At 49.9% G+C, this 6000-nt stretch overlaps 1 protein-coding gene across 4 annotated transcripts in view; it reads right to left on the reverse strand.

The window, feature by feature from the left end:
- STXBP6 (syntaxin binding protein 6) overlaps window positions 1-1738 on the reverse strand; it is a 90395-nt gene extending 88657 nt beyond the window's left edge. For 3 of the 4 annotated variants that reach the window (XM_072930172.1, XM_030274569.4, XM_030274568.4), the window contains exon 1: window positions 1690-1709. The gene's annotated coding sequence lies outside the window, so the exon portion shown is untranslated. Of the gene's footprint in view, window positions 1-1689 lie in introns of all 4 variants that reach the window. The other variant, XM_030274567.4, reaches the window with a different exon arrangement.
- Window positions 1739-6000: the final 4262 nt, after the last annotated feature.

The following is a 6000-nucleotide window of genomic DNA, read 5'->3' on the forward strand; positions in this document are numbered from 1 at the left end:
CCACGCAACTTTTAAGGCATAGTCCTGAAGAAAATCAAGAGTAATAGACGGGAAATTAGGGGGCATGACTACAATGTAGCTGCATTCCCTCAAGCAGAAAGGCCTTAAACATTTCACTGAAAGTGACTTTTTCAAGCATTTACTAAGCAGACTAACATCAGCCCCACAGGGAACAGTCTTCCTGAGGGTCAGAAGTTGTAAATTTCTATTCACAGAGCATGGGGGGAAAAAAATAATGCCCAGCTCCCCATTATGATTACTTGCATTCAAACTACCACAAGTATTTTTCTGTGTTCATTATGTTCTGAGTTGTTAGGGCCTCATTAAAAAAACTTACTAGAAGTACAGAAGAAATCAGGGGTAAAGTGTGCTTGGAAATTACAGATGTGAAAAAGAAACCCCTGAGTAGCTAACGCAATGCATCACCAGCAAGATACAACCTCCCTGCCCTCTGCTCACCCCTCCCGTACAAGAGATGACATGTTACAGACCTCCCCTACAGTTAGTCACTGCAGCACTGATTAGATGTCATAAGCAAAAGAAAAATCAAGATACCGTATTGTCATCTTCCATATTTTATGAAGGAAAAGGTCCTGCCTGCCACAGTAACGTTAAGCAGAGTCACCAGATGATCCCCATCATATGAGCAACAACTCTTAAGACTCTTAAGAGAGGTGTCATGGGTCTGTGGAGCCTGTTCAAGCAATGAAAAGCAGTAACACTAGCTCTGACTCACAAAAGGAAAACAGCCAAGTTGAAGACATCCTAAAAGACAGCTTATATTTAGAGAAAGATAGAGGGATTTGCAAAGTGATGTAATGCCTTAAACATAAGCTCCTCTGTTTGACAGGGGGCAAAATATGATGAAAAACGAATAACACATTTCTCTAAATAGTGGTAAATATTTCCTTGAACTTCAGATTTCATCAGCATCAGCACAAGACTAGTGGATAATGACAACAGTTTTTGAAGATTTTACTTTTCCATTATCAAAGCTGGCTCAAACAGCTTTCAGGGAAGGTGGTGGTGGCCGTTTCAATGGACTATCAAGGTTACTCTTGAACCATCGCGTTGGAAGGGGACCAGTACAGCAGCTTAGCGTTTACTGGCCGGTTCTGCGCGGCTCTTCACCACCCGCAGAACCTCCCGAGGACGGTCGGCAGGGACCGACCACCGCCGGGCTGTACCAGCGGCTCCAGACAGCGCAGACTTCGGGGCCGGTGTCAGAGCAAAGCCTCCTGTTCCGGCGGGCGGCTGCAGGGCCGAGCCCCCCGCTCCCGCAGCCTCCGACGGCGAGGGCTGGAGGGCTGCGCTGCCGGACGCGCCGCCCGCCTCGCCCCGGCCGCGCCGCAGACGGCGCCCGGCGGAGCTCCGCGGCTCCGGCAGCGCCACCCTCGCTCGCAGGCGCGGCCGCCTCCCCCCGGGGTGCAGACCCGGCAGCCTCGGCCCGGCACCCCCGGCGCGCCCAGGAGGTCCCGGCGCCGTGCCGGGGCGGAGGGCGCCACCGCGGAGTCGATCGCTAACTCGCTGCCCCGCGCCCTCCCAGAGCTCCCCCCGCGGGCGCCGCGCAGCCGGCAGCCCCAACGGGGCGAGCGCGGCGCGCCACCGAGGGAGCCGATGGGCACATCGCCCCCGCCCACTCCGCGGCCCCCGCGACCCGCAGCGCGGCTCTGCCGCCCCCACACCCACCTTTCCGCAGGCTGGCTTGACTTCTCGCTCTCCTCTCGCCGCCGCACCGCCGCGTGCGGTGCGCGGACACCCGCGCGGAGCGGAGCCCAGTGCGCTCCTCGCCCTGCCCTGCCGTGCCGTGCCCCGCGGCGGCGGCCGCGCTGCCAGCGCCGAGGCGAGAGGGCGGCCCCACGTGCGCCGGCTGCGCCAATCGCGGCCGCCCGCGGGCCGCCCACCGCCCCCGCCGCCACCGTCCCGGGCCGCCCGCGAGCCGGCGGCGCGGCGGGGCGGGATGCCGGGGAGAAGCGGTGGCAGCGCGGGCAGGAAGCTGGCTTGGGAGGCAGGAGGAAATCAGCGCGTTGGAGCGGAGTTTGGAATCGCTGAAGGGAGGGAACCACAAACGCTGCTGCTCGGGGGCTGCGCGCCGCTTCCGCGCCCTCGGGACCGCCGCGGAGCCGGGCTGGCGGCAGCGCCGCCGCGCGGAGCGCTCCGCGGGAGAGGCGCGCGCCCGCCGCGGCCGGGAGCTTCCCGCGGGCCGGGTTCCGCCGCGGCCGGAGTCCCGCCGGAGCCGCTGGGGCAGGCGGAGGCGCCCGGCGCCGGGATTGAGAGTTTAGACGGGCAGACCTCCAAAATTAACGTATAAAGCGCCCTTTCAGCTCTCTGACGAGTTTTGCAGCGCTGAACGTGCTGGGGACAGAAACACGTTCTCACCTTGTCACAAAGCCCGCGGGGCGGGAGTCGTTCGGCTCTTCCTGGCGGCCCGCGGGTAACGCCGAGCCAAAGCACGGAGAGCCTGGCATCGGTCAGGTGTGCGATGGCTGCTCAGGCCCCCAGCGGCGTTCCTGAAAGGCATTGTCTCCTGCTAAAGCGTCGCACGAATAAGGGAGGGTTGTTTCTCCACACTCACAGGATAAGGCTGGAAACAAATTCTGCTATTGTATTTTCTACATTGGGTGCCAGTGACGTGTCCAGATCCTGGGCCATACACATAGCAATGCTGGGAATGTAATGCTTGGAAAGAATAAGCTGGTTAGTTAGAAAATAAACATTCACGACATAGCAAAATATTTTTGTACTTTATTTTACATTATTTAACTCAGAGTTTTTCTATGATTGTCAACGTGAATCGTAGTACAACTTCCGTTAGTGAATAGAAATGTAAGTTGACTGTTCCCTCAGGGGGTGTGTGTTTTGATCCTGTCATTTAATCTAATGGTTGTGGATGTTACATAGTGGCAGTTCCCTACAGCTTCAGTTTTGCAGACCATTACACTCAGTTGTATGCTGTTCCTTTAGATCTCTCTTAGAAATGCTGTGAAATCCATTCAGTGACTCATATTAATTCAAATAAATTTTGCATAGATATCATGGAAATAGGTCAATCTACTTTTGTTGTAGTCAACAGCCTCCTACAAATGCCTTCTTATCTTATTATTAAAAGGTTCAACCCCCAGTGGCCTTCAGCTGCCCCTCTGTATTAAAACCAATTTTTCAAAAGATAGATCCCTTTTTCATTGTGAGTATGATTGCCAGAGTTCAGTGTCTCTTCAAGTCAAATGCACAGCCATGAACAGAAAACAGAGAGGACAGGCCACACTTAGGAAAGGCAAAATTGGAAACAATGTTATTTTTTTCATTTTTTCTGATGAGTCTGGGCATTGAGACCTTCAAAGTGTTCAGTATGACCTTTTTTTAGAAAGATAAACTTGGGAACATCCAGATGAATGATCCGTTTTTACCTACTATCTAAATACCGAGTCATTTAAAATGTTATTTTCTAATTTTTCTGCAGCCATACAGACCAGTAATGCTGAAGTTATGATGGGTATTTAATTGCCTGATTACAGAAACCAAGAGAAAACTGAATGTGCCTTCATGAACACTAATAATGACGCTTTTCAGCCCTTCGACCTTTCACTGCTTTTCTTCTTCTCTTTTTAGTGTATTTTGACGAGATTTAGGTTTTGGGAATTTTTTTGTTTAGTTGGGGTTTTTTTGTTTTGTTTTTGATTTTTTCCTCTTATTTTGTTTTCTGGGGTTTTTTTTCCTCTTGTAGGTTTTTGCAGGCAATGTGTTTTAAGTAAGAGTAGAAATTAAAGTCCAGCTTTTATTCTTGCGGCTGCTCAGACTTTTCAAGTCTCATTTTTTGCTTCCATTGTCTTTTGTACTGATAGTATTTAATTTGGATTACTGGATTGGTGTTGCTAGAAATCCTAAATTGTATTGATGGTCTTGAGTTTATATTTAAGCATATAGGCTGTCATTTCCAGTGACATGTATGCTTGTAAAATGTCTTCTTCAGTGTCCTTGGGCTTGTCAGGCTGAGTGGCATGCTTGGGCTCAGCCATTGTTCTCCTCCTAAGGCTGGATAAATCTATTAGTTAGACAGATTTAGCATACAAAAACTGTCCAGCAGATTTCAACCTTCATGCCAAGCAGGTCTAGGAAAGCGAGTGGGTTTCCACATGGAAGTAGCTGTAAACAACACAGAAAAAAAGTGTCAGTCAACCATGTAAAATTATTTGAGTGCCTAAGGGGTCCAGTTAGATGAATTAATTTGAAAGGTTAATGCCCACTGCAGTATGCCAGACTTCTTCACAGAGCTTACCATCCTCATAGTAGAACAGGACATATTTGTGTCTCTCCTGCCCCAATTCACAGTCTGTTATCTCAGTACAAACAGACCTCACCTCTAACATAAACATTCCTTGCAGCAGTCTTTGGCCAGGAGGCAGAGCTTAAACCAAGGAAGTGATAGTGTTTTAAATAATTTTAAATTATTGTACCAAAGCACATCTCTGAGAACCATAGTGTTTGCAGGGGTGAGATCTGAGAAACAAACTCGGAGCTTGCCTGTATGCCCTGTAATCCTGTGGGATCAGGAGAGAGGTCCAGACTCAGAAAGGTTCCCTTTTCGTCAGTTCCACCAGAATAGAGATGAAATAGAGATATTGGTGGTTATCTGGGTCTAAGACCCACCTCAGTATTCAAAAGCAAACCTTAGCCTTTGCTCCAGGAACTCATGAGGCTGCTGAAATGGTTTGTGTGCAAGATACTTAAAATTACATTTAGATAATAAACTTTCTGGGAAACATGACCTCAGAATTAAGACTGAAGAAGTGTTTTGCAGGCCTGGAGAGCAGAAGTCTGACTGTTACAGTTATGCAGTTGAATCACCAGAATGTCACTGATAAGGAGCTTGATAAAGGACTAACAAGCGGAATACCTACAATTCCTCACAGTACTAACAGTGCAGGACACCTGAAGTCTTATATAGGAAATATTTTTTAAACATATTATTTAAAGATACGTAGCATAAACTGAATGTACAAGGCTGCTAATGACAAGTGCTGGACTGTTGTATTGTGTTTTTAAGTTTCATGTTTTGTACCAGTTCTGTAATGGTTCATCCCTTTACCCCCCATTTCCCCCATGGTTTTTCCCTGAACTACCCTTTTTCTTGTATGTCAATCGCCTCCTCCTTCCCTGATGTCAATCTCCCCCAAGTTTGTTGGATCATTCCCCTGTCCCTTACCTGGTGCCTTGTCCATCACTCAACTCCCTATCCCACTCATCCAGAACCTTCCACAAAGGTGTGGTGATTGGACGGGGGCCAGGGGTCCCTCCTTCCCACCTCTCCTATTGAATTCCCCATGTGTCTGTCTCCCCACCTTCCACTCCCCGAACATTCCCACTGGTGGGTGGGTGAGCTCCCTCCATGTTTCCACGCCCGTTTGTATTGTGCTGCACAGTGCAGTCTGGTGCTTAGGTCAGCCGGTTCCCCTGGGTTGCGGATCTCCGAGGAGCTCTCCTCAATAAATCTGGACTTTACCCACAACTGGAGTCTACTCCTTACTTCCACCATTGTTGCAACCATCTCGTCCCACAAGGACAAAATCCTTAGCTGCCCTCCCAACCTCCCGAGGCACAGGAGAGTGTCCCCCACCAACCGCTGTGCTGGAGCGAGCCGGGAGTCGCCGAGTGGACACAAGGAGTGGCACAGCATCACTGGACCCCATGCTTAGTACATAGCTAAAGTCATTAAGCAATTTAAGTGCTTTACAGTTGCAAGACAGAGAAAATCGATCATAAGAAAGTGTGTGATGCAATTTATTGATGAACTATATAGAGAGGGGAGCTGTTTCCTGGACTTCAGGATTTCTCAGGCTCCAGTGCTATAGGAGCCACCACTGGGTTCTGAGTCACCTGCATACACTGCTCCCCTAGCTAATTGTTCTAGTCTTCAGATCATAAAATCCCTCATGGCAAGTCCACCAAGTCTGTGGCTTGAAGTAAAGAGAGTCACAACTGGGTGGTGGCAGGGGCAGTCTC

The sequence above is a fragment of the Taeniopygia guttata genome, chromosome 5 (genome assembly GCF_048771995.1).
Source record: "Taeniopygia guttata chromosome 5, bTaeGut7.mat, whole genome shotgun sequence".
Lineage (NCBI taxonomy): Eukaryota > Metazoa > Chordata > Aves > Passeriformes > Estrildidae > Taeniopygia > Taeniopygia guttata.